At 38.1% G+C, this 22931-nt stretch overlaps 11 non-coding genes across 11 annotated transcripts; all 11 read left to right on the top strand.

The window, feature by feature from the left end:
- The first annotated feature begins 779 nt into the window (after positions 1–779).
- trnat-ugu lies at positions 780–852 on the top strand. Its single transcript has one exon. It is a non-coding gene; the product is annotated as a tRNA-Thr (tRNA).
- A 2139-nt stretch (positions 853–2991) lies between these two features.
- On the top strand, positions 2992–3064 carry trnat-ugu. The gene has a single exon. It is a non-coding gene; the product is annotated as a tRNA-Thr (tRNA).
- Positions 3065–5201: 2137 nt separating this feature from the next.
- Positions 5202–5274, top strand: trnat-ugu. The gene has a single exon. It is a non-coding gene; the product is annotated as a tRNA-Thr (tRNA).
- Positions 5275–7411: 2137 nt separating this feature from the next.
- Positions 7412–7484, top strand: trnat-ugu. The gene has a single exon. It is a non-coding gene; the product is annotated as a tRNA-Thr (tRNA).
- A 2137-nt stretch (positions 7485–9621) lies between these two features.
- trnat-ugu lies at positions 9622–9694 on the top strand. The gene has a single exon. It is a non-coding gene; the product is annotated as a tRNA-Thr (tRNA).
- A 2137-nt stretch (positions 9695–11831) lies between these two features.
- Positions 11832–11904, top strand: trnat-ugu. Its single transcript has one exon. It is a non-coding gene; the product is annotated as a tRNA-Thr (tRNA).
- A 2138-nt stretch (positions 11905–14042) lies between these two features.
- Positions 14043–14115, top strand: trnat-ugu. The gene has a single exon. It is a non-coding gene; the product is annotated as a tRNA-Thr (tRNA).
- Positions 14116–16252: 2137 nt separating this feature from the next.
- trnat-ugu lies at positions 16253–16325 on the top strand. Its single transcript has one exon. It is a non-coding gene; the product is annotated as a tRNA-Thr (tRNA).
- A 2119-nt stretch (positions 16326–18444) lies between these two features.
- On the top strand, positions 18445–18517 carry trnat-ugu. The gene has a single exon. It is a non-coding gene; the product is annotated as a tRNA-Thr (tRNA).
- Positions 18518–20643: 2126 nt separating this feature from the next.
- trnat-ugu lies at positions 20644–20716 on the top strand. The gene has a single exon. It is a non-coding gene; the product is annotated as a tRNA-Thr (tRNA).
- Positions 20717–22836: 2120 nt separating this feature from the next.
- Positions 22837–22909, top strand: trnat-ugu. Its single transcript has one exon. It is a non-coding gene; the product is annotated as a tRNA-Thr (tRNA).
- Positions 22910–22931: the final 22 nt, after the last annotated feature.

The following is a 22931-nucleotide window of genomic DNA, read 5'->3' as shown; positions in this document are numbered from 1 at the left end:
ATCAGAACCAACAATAAAATCAAGGGGATAGAAATCCGGGGCTTAAAAACAATGGTGTCATTGTACGCTGAGGACTTATGCTTTCTTTTAAAACCACCATTTGGATCGCTGCAGAGACTCATAGACAATCTAGATCATTTCTCTAACCTCTCTGGAATACAACTGAACTATGATAAGTGTACCCTTATAAAGTTGGATGGTTTTCAGAGATTGGTGAGAGGGGTTGAGGGTAGCTGAAGGGTGGGACTAAAATTAAAAATATAAAAATATGACTAATGTAAAATATACTGTGTCCCTAATATGTTTATAGTATGTATAAGCTAGAAGTAGAAGTCTAAGTATTGATGTCCATTAATTGAATCCAATTAGGGGAGGGGTGGTAGGGTTAAGGGAAAATAATACACTGGAATGTTTGTAAAAAAAATGTATGGGGGATTGGAAATGATGCAGACAGTTACATTGAAAGGACACACAATCCATCTGCAGTATTAAAGCTGATCTACCCCTAAAAATAACAAAATGGATGGTCATGAAGGAGAGGAGACTATTAAAGGAGAATTCTGAAGAATGTGGACCACTATACCAGACCTGCCTGTGGGTCACATAGACCTGGGAGAGTTTGTCATTAAATGTATAACAAAGGATGTCAAGGAATCTGCATTTACTGTAGGAGCCAGACTGGGAAACCTGCATGTTTGGTTACTTAGGTGTGTCTCTTTTTTTAACTGTATGACGGGTGTGATCTTTATAGCATTCCAATTCTTCATACCTTGCCGTATGGCTCCGTAGCTCAGTGGTTAGAGCACTGGTCTTGTAAACCAGGGGTCGTGAGTTCAATTCTTACTGGGGCCTTGATTTTGACTCTACCCTCTGTGACATTCATCTGAAACTTTGCAAAGGGTGGGAGTTACCATTTGCCGATTCTGTCCTGGGCTGCCCATCATGATTTAAAAAGTGCTGAAACTAGAGACAGGAGTAGCAGAGGTCATGTAATCCAGTGATGCATGTTGAAAGAATAACAACATTAACTTGAACTTTTCCTTATATTAACTCAGTAAAAACGTTTCAATTGTTGAGTGTTGCGTATATTTTATTATTCAGTATAGTAAATAATGGCTACTTCTGAGAAAGTATTAAAACTTCTGAAGGGCAGTATTCTGAATGCCTGACTGACGTGCCCAAAGTAAACTGCCTGTTACTCAGGACCAGAAGCTAGGAAATGCATATAATTGGTAGAATTTGATGGAAAACACTTTGAAGTTTCTAAACTGTTAAAATAATGTCTGTGAGTATAACAGAATTGATATGGCAGGCGAAAACCCAAGGAAAATCCATCCAGAAATAGTTGTATTTTTTGCCGCTAAGAGGCCTTTCCAATGCAAGTCTATGGGTCTGTATATAAAAATTCCTCCCAGATTGCAGTACCTATGGATTCCACTAGATGTCAACAGTCTTTATACAGGGTTTCAGGCTTGTTTGTTGAAATACGAACAAGTAATAGTAGTTTTTCCCAAGGAAGCTCAACAGGAAAAGTAGGCTTTTGGCGCACATGAATGAGGGTGCGCTCTTCGTTATTTTCCTTTCCTATTGAACACCGTTCTTTCTGTCTGGAGTATTATCCTTTATTTACATCTTACCTGAGGGTTGAATAGAACATCAACCTGAGGGTTGAATAGAACATTGTTTGACTTGTATGAACAAAGTTTACCGGTAGCTTTTTGGATTCCTTTGTATGCATGTTGAAGGAGTGGATTACTGAAATCAATGGCTCCAACTAAACTAACTTTTTTGGATATAAAGAAGGAATTTATCAAACAAAACGAACATTCATTGTGTAGCTGGGATCCTTGGGATTGCAAACAGGTAAGTGATTTATTTAATCACCATTTTCAATTCTGTGAAGCCTGTGCTGGTAAAAAAATATTTTGATGTGGGGCGCTGTCCTCAGATAATCACATGGTATGCTTCCGCCGTAAAGCCTTTTTGAAATTTGGCAACGCATTTGGATTAACAAGAAGTTAAGCTTTTAAATGATATGAGACACTTCTATCTTCATGAATGTTTAATATTATGACTTTGTCAATTGAATTTGGCGCTCTCCATTTTCATCGGATGTTGTCGGAAGAGGGTATTACTGTCAAGAGGAGTGAAACAAGGTTGTCCACTGTCGACATATCTATTCATCATGGCCATCAAAATGTTAGCTATTAAAATCAGAACCAACAATAAAATCAAGGGGATAGAAATCCGGGGCTTAAAAACAAAGGTGTCATTGTACCCTGAGGACTTATGCTTTCTTTTAAAACCACCATTTGGATCGCTGCAGAGACTCATAGACAATCTAGATCATTTCTCTAACCTCTCTGGAATACAACTGAACTATGATAAGTGTACCCTTATAAAGTTGGATGGTTTTCAGAGATTGGTGAGAGGGGTTGAGGGTAGCTGAAGGGTGGGACTAAAATTAAAAATATAAAAATATGACTAATGTAAAATATACTGTGTCCCTAATATGTTTATAGTATGTATAAGCTAGAAGTAGAAGTCTAAGTATTGATGTCCATTAATTGAATCCAATTAGGGGAGGGGTGGTAGGGTTAAGGGAAAATAATACAATGGAATGTTTGTAAAAAAAATGTATGGGGGATTGGAAATGATGCAGACAGTTACATTGAAAGGACACACAATCCATCTGCAGTATTAAAGCTGATCTACCCCTAAAAATAACAAAATGGATGGTCATGAAGGAGAGGAGACTATTAAAGGAGAATTCTGAAGAATGTGGACCACTATACCAGACCTGCCTGTGGGTCACATAGACCTGGGAGAGTTTGTCATTAAATGTATAACAAAGGATGTCAAGGAATCTGCATTTACTGTAGGAGCCAGACTGGGAAACCTGCATGTTTGGTTACTTAGGTGTGTCTCTTTTTTTAACTGTATGACGGGTGTGATCTTTATAGCATTCCAATTCTTCATACCCTGCCGTATGGCTCCATAGCTCAGTGGTTAGAGCACTGGTCTTGTAAACCAGGGGTCGTGAGTTCAATTCTCACTGGGGCCTTGATTTTGACTCTACCCTCTGTGACGTTCATCTGAAACTTTGCAAAGGGTGGGAGTTACCATTTGCCGATTCTGTCCTGGGCTGCCCATCATGATTTAAAAAGTGCTGAAACTAGAGACAGGAGTAGCAGAGGTCATGTAATCCAGTGATGCATGTTGAAAGAATAACAACATTAACTTGAACTTTTCCTTATATTAACTCAGTAAAAACGTTTCAATTGTTGCGTGTTGCGTATATTTTATTATTCAGTATAGTAAATAATGGCTACTTCTGAGAAAGTATTAAAACTTCTGAAGGGCAGTATTCTGAATGCCTGACTGACGTGCCCAAAGTAAACTGCCTGTTACTCAGGACCAGAAGCTAGGAAATGCATATAATTGGTAGAATTTGATGGAAAACATTTTGAAGTTTCTAAACTGTTAAAATAATGTCTGTGAGTATAACAGAATTGATATGGCAGGCGAAAACCCAAGGAAAATCCATCCAGAAATAGTTGTATTTTTTGGCGCTAAGAGGCCTTTCCAATGCAAGTCTATGGGTCTGTATATAAAAATTCCTCCCAGATTGCAGTACCTATGGATTCCACTAGATGTCAACAGTCTTTATACAGGGTTTCAGGCTTGTTTGTTGAAATACGAACAAGTAATAGTAGTTTTTCCCAAGGAAGCTCAACAGGAAAAGTAGGCTTTTGGCGCGCATGAATGAGGGTGCGCTCTTCGTTATTTTCCTTTCCTATTGAACACCGTTCTTTCTGTCTGGAGTATTATCCTTTATTTACATCTTAGGGTACCTGATGGTTGAATAGAACATTGTTTGACTTGTATGAACAAAGTTTACCGGTAGCTTTTTGGATTCCTTTGTATGCATGTTGAAGGAGTGGATTACTGAAATCAATGGCTCCAACTAAACTAACTTTTTTGGATATAAAGAAGGAATTTATCAAACAAAACGAACATTCTTTGTGTAGCTGGGTTCCTTGGGATTGCAAACAGAGGAAGATCTTCAAAGGTAAGTGATTTATTTAATCGCTATTTGCAATTCTGTGAAGCCTGTGCTGGTTGAAAAAATATTTTGATGTGGGGCGCTGTCCTCAGATAATCACATGGTATGCTTCCGCCGTAAAGCCTTTTTGAAATCTGGCAACGCATTTAGATTAACAAGAAGTTAAACTTTTAAATGATATGAGACACTTCTATCTTCATGAATGTTTAATATTATGACTTTGTCAATTGAATTTGGCGCTCTCCAATTTCATCGGATGTTGTCGGAAGAGGGTATTACTGTCAAGAGGAGTGAAACAAGGTTGTCCACTGTCGACATATCTATTCATCATGGCCATCAAAATGTTAGCTATTAAAATCAGAACCAACAATAAAATCAAGGGGATAGAAATCCGGGGCTTAAAAACAAAGGTGTCATTGTACGCTGAGGACTTATGCTTTCTTTTAAAACCACCATTTGGATCACTGCAGAGACTCATAGACAATCTAGATCATTTCTCTAACCTCTCTGGAATACAACTGAACTATGATAAGTTTACCCTTATAAAGTTGGATGGTTTTCAGAGATTGGTGAGAGGGGTTGAGGGTAGCTGAAGGGTGGGACTAAAATTAAAAATATAAAAATATGACTAATGTAAAATATACTGTGTCCCTAATATGTTTATAGTATGTATAAGCTAGAAGTAGAAGTCTAAGTATTGATGTCCATTAATTGAATCCAATTAGGGGAGGGGTGGTAGGGTTAAGGGAAAATAATACAATGGAATGTTTGTAAAAAAAATGTATGGGGGATTGGAAATGATGCAGACAGTTACATTGAAAGGACACACAATCCATCTGCAGTATTAAAGCTGATCTACCCCTAAAAATAACAAAATGGATGGTCATGAAGGAGAGGAGACTATTAAAGGAGAATTCTGAAGAATGTGGACCACTATACCAGACCTGCCTGTGGGTCACATAGACCTGGGAGAGTTTGTCATTAATTGTATAACAAAGGATGTCAAGGAATCTGCATTTACTGTAGGAGCCAGACTGGGAAACCTGCATGTTTGGTTACTTAGGTGTGTCTCTTTTTTTAACTGTATGACGGGTGTGATCTTTATAGCATTCCAATTCTCCATACCTTGCCGTATGGCTCCATAGCTCAGTGGTTAGAGCACTGGTCTTGTAAACCAGGGGTCGTGAGTTCAATTCTCACTGGGGCCTTGATTTTGACTCTACCCTCTGTGACATTCATCTGAAACTTTGCAAAGGGTGGGAGTTACCATTTGCCGATTCTGTCCTGGGCTGCCCATCATGATTTAAAAAGTGCTGAAACTAGAGACAGGAGTAGCAGAGGTCATGTAATCCAGTGATGCATGTTGAAAGAATAACAACATTAACTTGAACTTTTCCTTATATTAACTCAGTAAAAACGTTTCAATTGTTGCGTGTTGCGTATATTTTATTATTCAGTATAGTAAATAATGGCTACTTCTGAGAAAGTATTAAAACTTCTGAAGGGCAGTATTCTGAATGCCTGACTGACGTGCCCAAAGTAAACTGCCTGTTACTCAGGACCAGAAGCTAGGAAATGCATATAATTGGTAGAATTTGATGGAAAACACTTTGAAGTTTCTAAACTGTTAAAATAATGTCTGTGAGTATAACAGAATTGATATGGCAGGCGAAAACCCAAGGAAAATCCATCCAGAAATAGTTGTATTTTTTGGCGCTAAGAGGCCTTTCCAATGCAAGTCTATGGGTCTGTATATAAAAATTCCTCCCAGATTGCAGTACCTATGGATTCCACTAGATGTCAACAGTCTTTATACAGGGTTTCAGGCTTGTTTGTTGAAATACGAACAAGTAATAGTAGTTTTTCCCAAGGAAGCTCAACAGGAAAAGTAGGCTTTTGGCGCGCATGAATGAGGGTGCGCTCTTCGTTATTTTCCTTTCCTATTGAACACCGTTCTTTCTGTCTGGAGTATTATCCTTTATTTACATCTTAGGGTACCTGATGGTTGAATAGAACATTGTTTGACTTGTATGAACAAAGTTTACCGGTAGCTTTTTGGATTCCTTTGTATGCATGTTGAAGGAGTGGATTACTGAAATCAATGGCTCCAACTAAACTAACTTTTTTGGATATAAAGAAGGAATTTATCAAACAAAACGAACATTCTTTGTGTAGCTGGGTTCCTTGGGATTGCAAACAGAGGAAGATCTTCAAAGGTAAGTGATTTATTTAATCGCTATTTGCAATTCTGTGAAGCCTGTGCTGGTTGAAAAAATATTTTGATGTGGGGCGCTGTCCTCAGATAATCACATGGTATGCTTCCGCCGTAAAGCCTTTTTGAAATCTGGCAACGCATTTAGATTAACAAGAAGTTAAACTTTTAAATGATATGAGACACTTCTATCTTCATGAATGTTTAATATTATGACTTTGTCAATTGAATTTGGCGCTCTCCAATTTCATCGGATGTTGTCGGAAGAGGGTATTACTGTCAAGAGGAGTGAAACAAGGTTGTCCACTGTCGACATATCTATTCATCATGGCCATCAAAATGTTAGCTATTAAAATCAGAACCAACAATAAAATCAAGGGGATAGAAATCCGGGGCTTAAAAACAAAGGTGTCATTGTACGCTGAGGACTTATGCTTTCTTTTAAAACCACCATTTGGATCACTGCAGAGACTCATAGACAATCTAGATCATTTCTCTAACCTCTCTGGAATACAACTGAACTATGATAAGTGTACCCTTATAAAGTTGGATGGTTTTCAGAGATTGGTGAGAGGGGTTGAGGGTAGCTGAAGGGTGGGACTAAAATTAAAAATATAAAAATATGACTAATGTAAAATATACTGTGTCCCTAATATGTTTATAGTATGTATAAGCTAGAAGTAGAAGTCTAAGTATTGATGTCCATTAATTGAATCCAATTAGGGGAGGGGTGGTAGGGTTAAGGGAAAATAATACAATGGAATGTTTGTAAAAAAAATGTATGGGGGATTGGAAATGATGCAGACAGTTACATTGAAAGGACACACAATCCATCTGCAGTATTAAAGCTGATCTACCCCTAAAAATAACAAAATGGATGGTCATGAAGGAGAGGAGACTATTAAAGGAGAATTCTGAAGAATGTGGACCACTATACCAGACCTGCCTGTGGGTCACATAGACCTGGGAGAGTTTGTCATTAATTGTATAACAAAGGATGTCAAGGAATCTGCATTTACTGTAGGAGCCAGACTGGGAAACCTGCATGTTTGGTTACTTAGGTGTGTCTCTTTTTTTAACTGTATGACGGGTGTGATCTTTATAGCATTCCAATTCTTCATACCTTGCCGTATGGCTCCATAGCTCAGTGGTTAGAGCACTGGTCTTGTAAACCAGGGGTCGTGAGTTCAATTCTCACTGGGGCCTTGATTTTGACTCTACCCTCTGTGACATTCATCTGAAACTTTGCAAAGGGTGGGAGTTACCATTTGCCGATTCTGTCCTGGGCTGCCCATCATGATTTAAAAAGTGCTGAAACTAGAGACAGGAGTAGCAGAGGTCATGTAATCCAGTGATGCATGTTGAAAGAATAACAACATTAACTTGAACTTTTCCTTATATTAACTCAGTAAAAACGTTTCAATTGTTGCGTGTTGCGTATATTTTATTATTCAGTATAGTAAATAATGGCTACTTCTGAGAAAGTATTAAAACTTCTGAAGGGCAGTATTCTGAATGCCTGACTGACGTGCCCAAAGTAAACTGCCTGTTACTCAGGACCAGAAGCTAGGAAATGCATATAATTGGTAGAATTTGATGGAAAACACTTTGAAGTTTCTAAACTGTTAAAATAATGTCTGTGAGTATAACAGAATTGATATGGCAGGCGAAAACCCAAGGAAAATCCATCCAGAAATAGTTGTATTTTTTGCCGCTAAGAGGCCTTTCCAATGCAAGTCTATGGGTCTGTATATAAAAATTCCTCCCAGATTGCAGTACCTATGGATTCCACTAGATGTCAACAGTCTTTATACAGGGTTTCAGGCTTGTTTGTTGAAATACGAACAAGTAATAGTAGTTTTTCCCAAGGAAGCTCAACAGGAAAAGTAGGCTTTTGGCGCGCATGAATGAGGGTGCGCTCTTCGTTATTTTCCTTTCCTATTGAACACCGTTCTTTCTGTCTGGAGTATTATCCTTTATTTACATCTTAGGGTACCTGATGGTTGAATAGAACATTGTTTGACTTGTATGAACAAAGTTTACCGGTAGCTTTTTGGATTCCTTTGTATGCATGTTGAAGGAGTGGATTACTGAAATCAATGGCTCCAACTAAACTAACTTTTTTGGATATAAAGAAGGAATTTATCAAACAAAACGAACATTCTTTGTGTAGCTGGGTTCCTTGGGATTGCAAACAGAGGAAGATCTTCAAAGGTAAGTGATTTATTTAATCGCTATTTGCAATTCTGTGAAGCCTGTGCTGGTTGAAAAAATATTTTGATGTGGGGCGCTGTCCTCAGATAATCACATGGTATGCTTCCGCCGTAAAGCCTTTTTGAAATCTGGCAACGCATTTAGATTAACAAGAAGTTAAACTTTTAAATGATATGAGACACTTCTATCTTCATGAATGTTTAATATTATGACTTTGTCAATTGAATTTGGCGCTCTCCAATTTCATCGGATGTTGTCGGAAGAGGGTATTACTGTCAAGAGGAGTGAAACAAGGTTGTCCACTGTCGACATATCTATTCATCATGGCCATCAAAATGTTAGCTATTAAAATCAGAACCAACAATAAAATCAAGGGGATAGAAATCCGGGGCTTAAAAACAAAGGTGTCATTGTACGCTGAGGACTTATGCTTTCTTTTAAAACCACCATTTGGATCACTGCAGAGACTCATAGACAATCTAGATAATTTCTCTAACCTCTCTGGAATACAACTGAACTATGATAAGTGTACCCTTATAAAGTTGGATGGTTTTCAGAGATTGGTGAGAGGGGTTGAGGGTAGCTGAAGGGTGGGACTAAAATTAAAAATATAAAAATATGACTAATGTAAAATATACTGTGTCCCTAATATGTTTATAGTATGTATAAGCTAGAAGTAGAAGTCTAAGTATTGATGTCCATTAATTGAATCCAATTAGGGGAGGGGTGGTAGGGTTAAGGGAAAATAATACAATGGAATGTTTGTAAAAAAAATGTATGGGGGATTGGAAATGATGCAGACAGTTACATTGAAAGGACACACAATCCATCTGCAGTATTAAAGCTGATCTACCCCTAAAAATAACAAAATGGATGGTCATGAAGGAGAGGAGACTATTAAAGGAGAATTCTGAAGAATGTGGACCACTATACCAGACCTGCCTGTGGGTCACATAGACCTGGGAGAGTTTGTCATTAATTGTATAACAAAGGATGTCAAGGAATCTGCATTTACTGTAGGAGCCAGACTGGGAAACCTGCATGTTTGGTTACTTAGGTGTGTCTCTTTTTTTAACTGTATGACAGGTGTGATCTTTATAGCATTCCAATTCTTCATACCTTGCCGTATGGCTCCATAGCTCAGTGGTTAGAGCACTGGTCTTGTAAACCAGGGGTCGTGAGTTCAATTCTCACTGGGGCCTTGATTTTGACTCTACCCTCTGTGACATTCATCTGAAACTTTGCAAAGGGTGGGAGTTACCATTTGCCGATTCTGTCCTGGGCTGCCCATCATGATTTAAAAAGTGCTGAAACTAGAGACAGGAGTAGCAGAGGTCATGTAATCCAGTGATGCATGTTGAAAGAATAACAACATTAACTTGAACTTTTCCTTATATTAACTCAGTAAAAACGTTTCAATTGTTGCGTGTTGCGTATATTTTATTATTCAGTATAGTAAATAATGGCTACTTCTGAGAAAGTATTAAAACTTCTGAAGGGCAGTATTCTGAATGCCTGACTGACGTGCCCAAAGTAAACTGCCTGTTACTCAGGACCAGAAGCTAGGAAATGCATATAATTGGTAGAATTTGATGGAAAACACTTTGAAGTTTCTAAACTGTTAAAATAATGTCTGTGAGTATAACAGAATTGATATGGCAGGCGAAAACCCAAGGAAAATCCATCCAGAAATAGTTGTATTTTTTGCCGCTAAGAGGCCTTTCCAATGCAAGTCTATGGGTCTGTATATAAAAATTCCTCCCAGATTGCAGTACCTATGGATTCCACTAGATGTCAACAGTCTTTATACAGGGTTTCAGGCTTGTTTGTTGAAATACGAACAAGTAATAGTAGTTTTTCCCAAGGAAGCTCAACAGGAAAAGTAGGCTTTTGGCGCGCATGAATGAGGGTGCGCTCTTCGTTATTTTCCTTTCCTATTGAACACCGTTCTTTCTGTCTGGAGTATTATCCTTTATTTACATCTTAGGGTACCTGATGGTTGAATAGAACATTGTTTGACTTGTATGAACAAAGTTTACCGGTAGCTTTTTGGATTCCTTTGTATGCATGTTGAAGGAGTGGATTACTGAAATCAATGGCTCCAACTAAACTAACTTTTTTGGATATAAAGAAGGAATTTATCAAACAAAACGAACATTCTTTGTGTAGCTGGGTTCCTTGGGATTGCAAACAGAGGAAGATCTTCAAAGGTAAGTGATTTATTTAATCGCTATTTGCAATTCTGTGAAGCCTGTGCTGGTTGAAAAAATATTTTGATGTGGGGCGCTGTCCTCAGATAATCACATGGTATGCTTCCGCCGTAAAGCCTTTTTGAAATCTGGCAACGCATTTAGATTAACAAGAAGTTAAACTTTTAAATGATATGAGACACTTCTATCTTCATGAATGTTTAATATTATGACTTTGTCAATTGAATTTGGCGCTCTCCAATTTCATCGGATGTTGTCGGAAGAGGGTATTACTGTCAAGAGGAGTGAAACAAGGTTGTCCACTGTCGACATATCTATTCATCATGGCCATCAAAATGTTAGCTATTAAAATCAGAACCAACAATAAAATCAAGGGGATAGAAATCCGGGGCTTAAAAACAAAGGTGTCATTGTACGCTGAGGACTTATGCTTTCTTTTAAAACCACCATTTGGATCACTGCAGAGACTCATAGACAATCTAGATAATTTCTCTAACCTCTCTGGAATACAACTGAACTATGATAAGTGTACCCTTATAAAGTTGGATGGTTTTCAGAGATTGGTGAGAGGGGTTGAGGGTAGCTGAAGGGTGGGACTAAAATTAAAAATATAAAAATATGACTAATGTAAAATATACTGTGTCCCTAATATGTTTATAGTATGTATAAGCTAGAAGTAGAAGTCTAAGTATTGATGTCCATTAATTGAATCCAATTAGGGGAGGGGTGGTAGGGTTAAGGGAAAATAATACAATGGAATGTTTGTAAAAAAAATGTATGGGGGATTGGAAATGATGCAGACAGTTACATTGAAAGGACACACAATCCATCTGCAGTATTAAAGCTGATCTACCCCTAAAAATAACAAAATGGATGGTCATGAAGGAGAGGAGACTATTAAAGGAGAATTCTGAAGAATGTGGACCACTATACCAGACCTGCCTGTGGGTCACATAGACCTGGGAGAGTTTGTCATTAATTGTATAACAAAGGATGTCAAGGAATCTGCATTTACTGTAGGAGCCAGACTGGGAAACCTGCATGTTTGGTTACTTAGGTGTGTCTCTTTTTTTAACTGTATGACAGGTGTGATCTTTATAGCATTCCAATTCTTCATACCTTGCCGTATGGCTCCATAGCTCAGTGGTTAGAGCACTGGTCTTGTAAACCAGGGGTCGTGAGTTCAATTCTCACTGGGGCCTTGATTTTGACTCTACCCTCTGTGACATTCATCTGAAACTTTGCAAAGGGTGGGAGTTACCATTTGCCGATTCTGTCCTGGGCTGCCCATCATGATTTAAAAAGTGCTGAAACTAGAGACAGGAGTAGCAGAGGTCATGTAATCCAGTGATGCATGTTGAAAGAATAACAACATTAACTTGAACTTTTCCTTATATTAACTCAGTAAAAACGTTTCAATTGTTGCGTGTTGCGTATATTTTATTATTCAGTATAGTAAATAATGGCTACTTCTGAGAAAGTATTAAAACTTCTGAAGGGCAGTATTCTGAATGCCTGACTGACGTGCCCAAAGTAAACTGCCTGTTACTCAGGACCAGAAGCTAGGAAATGCATATAATTGGTAGAATTTGATGGAAAACACTTTGAAGTTTCTAAACTGTTAAAATAATGTCTGTGAGTATAACAGAATTGATATGGCAGGCGAAAACCCAAGGAAAATCCATCCAGAAATAGTTGTATTTTTTGGCGCTAAGAGGCCTTTCCAATGCAAGTCTATGGGTCTGTATATAAAAATTCCTCCCAGATTGCAGTACCTATGGATTCCACTAGATGTCAACAGTCTTTATACAGGGTTTCAGGCTTGTTTGTTGAAATACGAACAAGTAATAGTAGTTTTTCCCAAGGAAGCTCAACAGGAAAAGTAGGCTTTTGGCGCGCATGAATGAGGGTGCGCTCTTCGTTATTTTCCTTTCCTATTGAACACCGTTCTTTCTGTCTGGAGTATTATCCTTTATTTACATCTTAGGGTACCTGATGGTTGAATAGAACATTGTTTGACTTGTATGAACAAAGTTTACCGGTAGCTTTTTGGATTCCTTTGTATGCATGTTGAAGGAGTGGATTACTGAAATCAATGGCTCCAACTAAACTAACTTTTTTGGATATAAAGAAGGAATTTATCAAACAAAACGAACATTCTTTGTGTAGCTGGGTTCCTTGGGATTGCAAACAGAGGAAGATCTTCAAAGGTAAGTGATTTATTTAATCGCTATTTGCAATTCTGTGAAGCCTGTGCTGGTTGAAAAAATATTTTGATGTGGGGCGCTGTCCTCAGATAATCACATGGTATGCTTCCGCCGTAAAGCCTTTTTGAAATCTGGCAACGCATTTAGATTAACAAGAAGTTAAACTTTTAAATGATATGAGACACTTCTATCTTCATGAATGTTTAATATTATGACTTTGTCAATTGAATTTGGCGCTCTCCAATTTCATCGGATGTTGTCGGAAGAGGGTATTACTGTCAAGAGGAGTGAAACAAGGTTGTCCACTGTCGACATATCTATTCATCATGGCCATCAAAATGTTAGCTATTAAAATCAGAACCAACAATAAAATCAAGGGGATAGAAATCCGGGGCTTAAAAACAAAGGTGTCATTGTACGCTGAGGACTTATGCTTTCTTTTAAAACCACAATTTGGATCACTGCAGAGACTCATAGACAATCTAGATCATTTCTCTAACCTCTCTGGAATACAACTGAACTATGATAAGTGTACCCTTATAAAGTTGGATGGTTTTCAGAGATTGGTGAGAGGGGTTGAGGGTAGCTGAAGGGTGGGACTAAAATTAAAAATATAAAAATATGACTAATGTAAAATATACTGTGTCCCTAATATGTTTATAGTATGTATAAGCTAGAAGTAGAAGTCTAAGTATTGATGTCCATTAATTGAATCCAATTAGGGGAGGGGTGGTAGGGTTAAGGGAAAATAATACAATGGAATGTTTGTAAAAAAAAATGTATGGGGGATTGGAAATGATGCAGACAGTTACATTGAAAGGACACACAATCCATCTGCAGTATTAAAGCTGATCTACCCCTAAAAATAACAAAATGGATGGTCATGAAGGAGAGGAGACTATTAAAGGAGAATTCTGAAGAATGTGGACCACTATACCAGACCTGCCTGTGGGTCACATAGACCTGGGAGAGTTTGTCATTAATTGTATAACAAAGGATGTCAAGGAATCTGCATTTACTGTAGGAGCCAGACTGGGAAACCTGCATGTTTGGTTACTTAGGTGTGTCTCTTTTTTTAACTGTATGACGGGTGTGATCTTTATAGCATTCCAATTCTCCATACCTTGCCGTATGGCTCCATAGCTCAGTGGTTAGAGCACTGGTCTTGTAAACCAGGGGTCGTGAGTTCAATTCTCACTGGGGCCTTGATTTTGACTCTACCCTCTGTGACATTCATCTGAAACTTTGCAAAGGGTGGGAGTTACCATTTGCCGATTCTGTCCTGGGCTGCCCATCATGATTTAAAAAGTGCTGAAACTAGAGACAGGAGTAGCAGAGGTCATGTAATCCAGTGATGCATGTTGAAAGAATAACAACATTAACTTGAACTTTTCCTTATATTAACTCAGTAAAAACGTTTCAATTGTTGCGTGTTGCGTATATTTTATTATTCAGTATAGTAAATAATGGCTACTTCTGAGAAAGTATTAAAACTTCTGAAGGGCAGTATTCTGAATGCCTGACTGACGTGCCCAAAGTAAACTGCCTGTTACTCAGGACCAGAAGCTAGGAAATGCATATAATTGGTAGAATTTGATGGAAAACACTTTGAAGTTTCTAAACTGTTAAAATAATGTCTGTGAGTATAACAGAATTGATATGGCAGGCGAAAACCCAAGGAAAATCCATCCAGAAATAGTTGTATTTTTTGGCGCTAAGAGGCCTTTCCAATGCAAGTCTATGGGTCTGTATATAAAAATTCCTCCCAGATTGCAGTACCTATGGATTCCACTAGATGTCAACAGTCTTTATACAGGGTTTCAGGCTTGTTTGTTGAAATACGAACAAGTAATAGTAGTTTTTCCCAAGGAAGCTCAACAGGAAAAGTAGGCTTTTGGCGCGCATGAATGAGGGTGCGCTCTTCGTTATTTTCCTTTCCTATTGAACACCGTTCTTTCTGTCTGGAGTATTATCCTTTATTTACATCTTAGGGTACCTGATGGTTGAATAGAACATTGTTTGACTTGTATGAACAAAGTTTACCGGTAGCTTTTTGGATTCCTTTGTATGCATGTTGAAGGAGTGGATTACTGAAATCAATGGCTCCAACTAAACTAACTTTTTTGGATATAAAGAAGGAATTTATCAAACAAAACGAACATTCTTTGTGTAGCTGGGTTCCTTGGGATTGCAAACAGAGGAAGATCTTCAAAGGTAAGTGATTTATTTAATCGCTATTTGCAATTCTGTGAAGCCTGTGCTGGTTGAAAAAATATTTTGATGTGGGGCGCTGTCCTCAGATAATCACATGGTATGCTTCCGCCGTAAAGCCTTTTTGAAATCTGGCAACGCATTTAGATTAACAAGAAGTTAAACTTTTAAATGATATGAGACACTTCTATCTTCATGAATGTTTAATATTATGACTTTGTCAATTGAATTTGGCGCTCTCCAATTTCATCGGATGTTGTCGGAAGAGGGTATTACTGTCAAGAGGAGTGAAACAAGGTTGTCCACTGTCGACATATCTATTCATCATGGCCATCAAAATGTTAGCTATTAAAATCAGAACCAACAATAAAATCAAGGGGATAGAAATCCGGGGCTTAAAAACAAAGGTGTCATTGTACGCTGAGGACTTATGCTTTCTTTTAAAACCACAATTTGGATCACTGCAGAGACTCATAGACAATCTAGATCATTTCTCTAACCTCTCTGGAATACAACTGAACTATGATAAGTGTACCCTTATAAAGTTGGATGGTTTTCAGAGATTGGTGAGAGGGGTTGAGGGTAGCTGAAGGGTGGGACTAAAATTAAAAATATAAAAATATGACTAATGTAAAATATACTGTGTCCCTAATATGTTTATAGTATGTATAAGCTAGAAGTAGAAGTCTAAGTATTGATGTCCATTAATTGAATCCAATTAGGGGAGGGGTGGTAGGGTTAAGGGAAAATAATACAATGGAATGTTTGTAAAAAAAATGTATGGGGGATTGGAAATGATGCAGACAGTTACATTGAAAGGACACACAATCCATCTGCAGTATTAAAGCTGATCTACCCCTAAAAATAACAAAATGGATGGTCATGAAGGAGAGGAGACTATTAAAGGAGAATTCTGAAGAATGTGGACCACTATACCAGACCTGCCTGTGGGTCACATAGACCTGGGAGAGTTTGTCATTAATTGTATAACAAAGGATGTCAAGGAATCTGCATTTACTGTAGGAGCCAGACTGGGAAACCTGCATGTTTGGTTACTTAGGTGTGTCTCTTTTTTTAACTGTATGACGGGTGTGATCTTTATAGCATTCCAATTCTCCATACCTTGCCGTATGGCTCCATAGCTCAGTGGTTAGAGCACTGGTCTTGTAAACCAGGGGTCGTGAGTTCAATTCTCACTGGGGCCTTGATTTTGACTCTACCCTCTGTGACATTCAGCTGAAACTTTGCAAAGGGTGGGAGTTACCATTTGCCGATTCTGTCCTGGGCTACCCATCATGATTTAAAAAGTGCTGAAACTAGAGACCTAGCAGAGGTCATGTAATCCATGTTGAAAGAATAACAACATTAACTTGAACTTTTCCTTATATTAACTGTAACTCAGTAAAAACGTTTCAATTGTTGCGTGTTGCGTATATTTTTTTGTTCAGTATAGTAAATAATGGCTACTTCTGAGAAAGTATTAAAACTTCTGAAGGGCAGTATTCTGAATTTCTGCCTGACTGACGTGCCCAAAGTAAACTGCCTGTTACTCAGGACCAGAAGCTAGGAAATGCATATAATTGGTAGAATTTGATGGAAAACACTTTGAAGTTTCTAAACTGTTAAAATAATGTCTGTGAGTATAACAGAATTGATATGGCAGGCGAAAACCCAAGGAAAATCCATCCAGAAATAGTTGTATTTTTTGGCGCTAAGAGGCCTTTCCAATGCAAGTCTATGGGTCTGTATATAAAAATTCCTCCCAGATTGCAGTACCTATGGATTCCACTAGATGTCAACAGTCTTTATACAGGGTTTCAGGCTTGTTTGTTGAAATACGAACAAGTAATAGTAGTTTTTCCCAAGGAAGCTCAACAGGAAAAGTAGGCTTTTGGCGCGCATGAATGAGGGTGCGCTCTTCGTTATTTTCCTTTCCTATTGAACACCGTTCTTTCTGTCTGGAGTATTATCCTTTATTTACATCTTAGGGTACCTGAGGGTTGAATAGAACATTGTTTGACTTGTATGAACAAAGTTTACCGGTAGCTTTTTGGATTCCTTTGTATGCATGTTGAAGGAGTGGATTACTGAAATCAATGGCTCCAACTAAACTAACTTTATTGGATATAAAGAAGGAATTTATCAAACAAAACGAACATTCATTGTGTAGCTGGGATCCTTGGGATTGCAAACAGGTAAGTGATTTATTTAATCACCATTTTCAATTCTGTGAAGCCTGTGCTGGTTGAAAAAATATTTTGATGTGGGGCGCTGTCCTCAGATAATCACATGGTATGCTTCCGCCGTAAAGCCTTTTTGAAATCTGGCAACGCATTTGGATTAACAAGAAGTTAAGCTTTTAAATGATATGAGACACTTCTATCTTCATGAATGTTTAATATTATGACTTTGTCAATTGAATTTGGCGCTCTCCAATTTCATCGGATGTTGTCGGAAGAGGGTATTACTGTCAAGAGGAGTGAAACAAGGTTGTCCACTGTCGACATATCTATTCATCATGGCCATCAAAATGTTAGCTATTAAAATCAGAACCAACAATAAAATCAAGGGGATAGAAATCCGGGGCTTAAAAACAAAGGTGTCATTGTACGCTGAGGACTTATGCTTTCTTTTAAAACCACCATTTGGATCACTGCAGAGACTCATAGACAATCTAGATCATTTCTCTAACCTCTCTGGAATACAACTGAACTATGATAAGTGTACCCTTATAAAGTTGGATGGTTTTCAGAGATTGGTGAGAGGGGTTGAGGGTAGCTGAAGGGTGGGACTAAAATTAAAAATATAAAAATATGACTAATGTAAAATATACTGTGTCCCTAATATGTTTATAGTATGTATAAGCTAGAAGTAGAAGTCTAAGTATTGATGTCCATTAATTGAATCCAATTAGGGGAGGGGTGGTAGGGTTAAGGGAAAATAATACAATGGAATGTTTGTAAAAAAAATGTATGGGGGATTGGAAATGATGCAGACAGTTACATTGAAAGGACACACAATCCATCTGCAGTATTAAAGCTGATCTACCCCTAAAAATAACAAAATGGATGGTCATGAAGGAGAGGAGACTATTAAAGGAGAATTCTGAAGAATGTGGACCACTATACCAGACCTGCCTGTGGGTCACATAGACCTGGGAGAGTTTGTCATTAATTGTATAACAAAGGATGTCAAGGAATCTGCATTTACTGTAGGAGCCAGACTGGGAAACCTGCATGTTTGGTTACTTAGGTGTGTCTCTTTTTTTAACTGTATGACGGGTGTGATCTTTATAGCATTCCAATTCTTCATACCTTGCCGTATGGCTCCATAGCTCAGTGGTTAGAGCACTGGTCTTGTAAACCAGGGGTCGTGAGTTCAACTCTCACTGGGGCCTTGATTTTGACTCTACCCTCTGTGACATTCATCTGAAACTTTGCAAAGGGTGGGAGTTACCATTTGCCGATTCTGTCCTGGGCTGCCCATCATGATTTAAAAAGTGCTGAAACTAGAGACAGGAGTAGCAGAGGTCATGTAATCCAGTGATGCATGTTGAAAGAATAACAACATTAACTTGAACTTTTCCTTATATTAACTCAGTAAAAACGTTTCAATTGTTGCGTGTTGCGTATATTTTATTATTCAGTATAGTAAATAATGGCTACTTCTGAGAAAGTATTAAAACTTCTGAAGGGCAGTATTCTGAATTTCTGCCTGACTGACGTGCCCAAAGTAAACTGCCTGTTACTCAGGACCAGAAGCTAGGAAATGCATATAATTGGTAGAATTTGATGGAAAACACTTTGAAGTTTCTAAACTGTTAAAATAATGTCTGTGAGTATAACAGAATTGATATGGCAGGCGAAAACCCAAGGAAAATCCATCCAGAAATAGTTGTATTTTTTGCCGCTAAGAGGCCTTTCCAATGCAAGTCTATGGGTCTGTATATAAAAATTCCTCCCAGATTGCAGTACCTATGGATTCCACTAGATGTCAACAGTCTTTATACAGGGTTTCAGGCTTGTTTGTTGAAATACGAACAAGTAATAGTAGTTTTTCCCAAGGAAGCTCAACAGGAAAAGTAGGCTTTTGGCGCGCATGAATGAGGGTGCGCTCTTCGTTATTTTCCTTTCCTATTGAACACCGTTCTTTCTGTCTGGAGGATTATCCTTTATTTACATCTTAGGGTACCTGAGGGTTGAATAGAACATTGTTTGACTTGTATGAACAAAGTTTACCGGTAGCTTTTTGGATTCCTTTGTATGCATGTTGAAGGAGTGGATTACTGAAATCAATGGCTCCAACTAAACTAACTTTATTGGATATAAAGAAGGAATTTATCAAACAAAACGAACATTCATTGTGTAGCTGGGATCCTTGGGATTGCAAACAGGTAAGTGATTTATTTAATCACCATTTTCAATTCTGTGAAGCCTGTGCTGGTTGAAAAAATATTTTGATGTGGGGCGCTGTCCTCAGATAATCACATGGTATGCTTCCGCCGTAAAGCCTTTTTGAAATCTGGCAACGCATTTGGATTAACAAGAAGTTAAGCTTTTAAATGATATGAGACACTTCTATCTTCATGAATGTTTAATATTATGACTTTGTCAATTGAATTTGGCGCGCTCCAATTTCATCGGATGTTGTCGGAAGAGGGTATTACTGTCAAGAGGAGTGAAACAAGGTTGTCCACTGTCGACATATCTATTCATCATGGCCATCAAAATGTTAGCTATTAAAATCAGAACCAACAATAAAATCAAGGGGATAGAAATCCGGGGCTTAAAAACAAAGGTGTCATTGTACGCTGAGGACTTATGCTTTCTTTTAAAACCACCATTTGGATCGCTGCAGAGACTCATAGACAATCTAGATCATTTCTCTAACCTCTCTGGAATACAACTGAACTATGATAAGTGTACCCTTATAAAGTTGGATGGTTTTCAGAGATTGGTGAGAGGGGTTGAGGGTAGCTGAAGGGTGGTGACTAAAATTATAAATATAAAAATATGACTAATGTAAAATATACTGTGTCCCTAATATGTTTATAGTATGTATAAGCTAGAAGTAGAAGTCTAAGTATTGATGTCCATTAATTGAATCCAATTAGGGGAGGGGTGGTAGGGTTAAGGGAAAATAATACAATGGAATGTTTGTAAAAAAAATGTATGGGGGATTGGAAATGATGCAGACAGTTACATTGAAAGGACACACAATCCATCTGCAGTATTAAAGCTGATCTACCCCTAAAAATAACAAAATGGATGGTCATGAAGGAGAGGAGACTATTAAAGGAGAATTCTGAAGAATGTGGACCACTATACCAGACCTGCCTGTGAGTCACATAGACCTGGGAGAGTTTGTCATTAAATGTATAACAAAGGATGTCAAGGAATCTGCATTTACTGTAGGAGCCAGACTGGGAAACCTGCATGTTTGGTTACTTAGGTGTGTCTCTTTTATTAACTGTATGACGGGTGTGATCTTTATAGCATTCCAATTCTTCATACCTTGCCGTATGGCTCCATAGCTCAGTGGTTAGAGCACTGGTCTTGTAAACCAGGGGTCGTGAGTTCAATTCTCACTAGGGCCTTGTTTTTGACTCTACCCTCTGTGACATTCAGCTGAAACTTTGCAAAGGGTGGGAGTTACCATTTGCCGATTCTGTCCTGGGCTACCCATCATGATTTAAAAAGTGCTGAAACTAGAGACCTAGCAGAGGTCATGTAATCCATGTTGAAAGAATAACAACATTAACTTGAACTTTTCCTTATATTAACTGTAACTCAGTAAAAACGTTTCAATTGTTGCGTGTTGCGTATATTTTTTTGTTCAGTATAGTAAATAATGGCTACTTCTGAGAAAGTATTAAAACTTCTGAAGGGCAGTATTCTGAATTTCTGCCTGACTGACGTGCCCAAAGTAAACTGCCTGTTACTCAGGACCAGAAGCTAGGAAATGCATATAATTGGTAGAATTTGATGGAAAACACTTTGAAGTTTCTAAACTGTTAAAATAATGTCTGTGAGTATAACAGAATTGATATGGCAGGCGAAAACCCAAGGAAAATCCATCCAGAAATAGTTGTATTTTTTGCCGCTAAGAGGCCTTTCCAATGCAAGTCTATGGGTCTGTATATAAAAATTCCTCCCAGATTGCAGTACCTATGGATTCCACTAGATGTCAACAGTCTTTATACAGGGTTTCAGGCTTGTTTGTTGAAATACGAACAAGTAATAGTAGTTTTTCCCAAGGAAGCTCAACAGGAAAAGTAGGCTTTTGGCGCGCATGAATGAGGGTGCGCTCTTCGTTATTTTCCTTTCCTATTGAACACCGTTCTTTCTGTCTGGAGGATTATCCTTTATTTACATCTTAGGGTACCTGAGGGTTGAATAGAACATTGTTTGACTTGTATGAACAAAGTTTACCGGTAGCTTTTTGGATTCCTTTGTATGCATGTTGAAGGAGTGGATTACTGAAATCAATGGCTCCAACTAAACTAACTTTATTGGATATAAAGAAGGAATTTATCAAACAAAACGAACATTCATTGTGTAGCTGGGATCCTTGGGATTGCAAACAGGTAAGTGATTTATTTAATCACCATTTTCAATTCTGTGAAGCCTGTGCTGGTTGAAAAAATATTTTGATGTGGGGCGCTGTCCTCAGATAATCACATGGTATGCTTCCGCCGTAAAGCCTTTTTGAAATCTGGCAACGCATTTGGATTAACAAGAAGTTAAGCTTTTAAATGATATGAGACACTTCTATCTTCATGAATGTTTAATATTATGACTTTGTCAATTGAATTTGGCGCGCTCCAATTTCATCGGATGTTGTCGGAAGAGGGTATTACTGTCAAGAGGAGTGAAACAAGGTTGTCCACTGTCGACATATCTATTCATCATGGCCATCAAAATGTTAGCTATTAAAATCAGAACCAACAATAAAATCAAGGGGATAGAAATCCGGGGCTTAAAAACAAAGGTGTCATTGTACGCTGAGGACTTATGCTTTCTTTTAAAACCACCATTTGGATCGCTGCAGAGACTCATAGACAATCTAGATAATTTCTCTAACCTCTCTGGAATACAACTGAACTATGATAAGTGTACCCTTATAAAGTTGGATGGTTTTCAGAGATTGGTGAGAGGGGTTGAGGGTAGCTGAAGGGTGGTGACTAAAATAAAAAATATAAAAATATGACTAATGTAAAATATACTGTGTCCCTAATATGTTTATAGTATGTATAAGCTAGAAGTAGAAGTCTAAGTATTGATGTCCATTAATTGAATCCAATTAGGGGAGGGGTGGTAGGGTTAAGGGAAAATAATACAATGGAATGTTTGTAAAAAAAATGTATGGGGGATTGGAAATGATGCAGACAGTTACATTGAAAGGACACACAATCCATCTGCAGTATTAAAGCTGATCTACCCCTAAAAATAACAAAATGGATGGTCATGAAGGAGAGGAGACTATTAAAGGAGAATTCTGAAGAATGTGGACCACTATACCAGACCTGCCTGTGAGTCACATAGACCTGGGAGAGTTTGTCATTAAATGTATAACAAAGGATGTCAAGGAATCTGCATTTACTGTAGGAGCCAGACTGGGAAACCTGCATGTTTGGTTACTTAGGTGTGTCTCTTTTATTAACTGTATGACGGGTGTGATCTTTATAGCATTCCAATTCTTCATACCTTGCCGTATGGCTCCATAGCTCAGTGGTTAGAGCACTGGTCTTGTAAACCAGGGGTCGTGAGTTCAATTCTCACTGGGGCCTTGATTTTGACTCTACCCTCTGT

This window comes from Oncorhynchus mykiss, chromosome 2 (genome assembly GCF_013265735.2).
Source record: "Oncorhynchus mykiss isolate Arlee chromosome 2, USDA_OmykA_1.1, whole genome shotgun sequence".
Classification (NCBI taxonomy): Eukaryota; Metazoa; Chordata; class Actinopteri; order Salmoniformes; family Salmonidae; genus Oncorhynchus; species Oncorhynchus mykiss.
The sequence above is the reverse complement of the archived record's forward strand: the minus strand, read 5'-3'. Positions and strand labels throughout refer to the sequence as shown.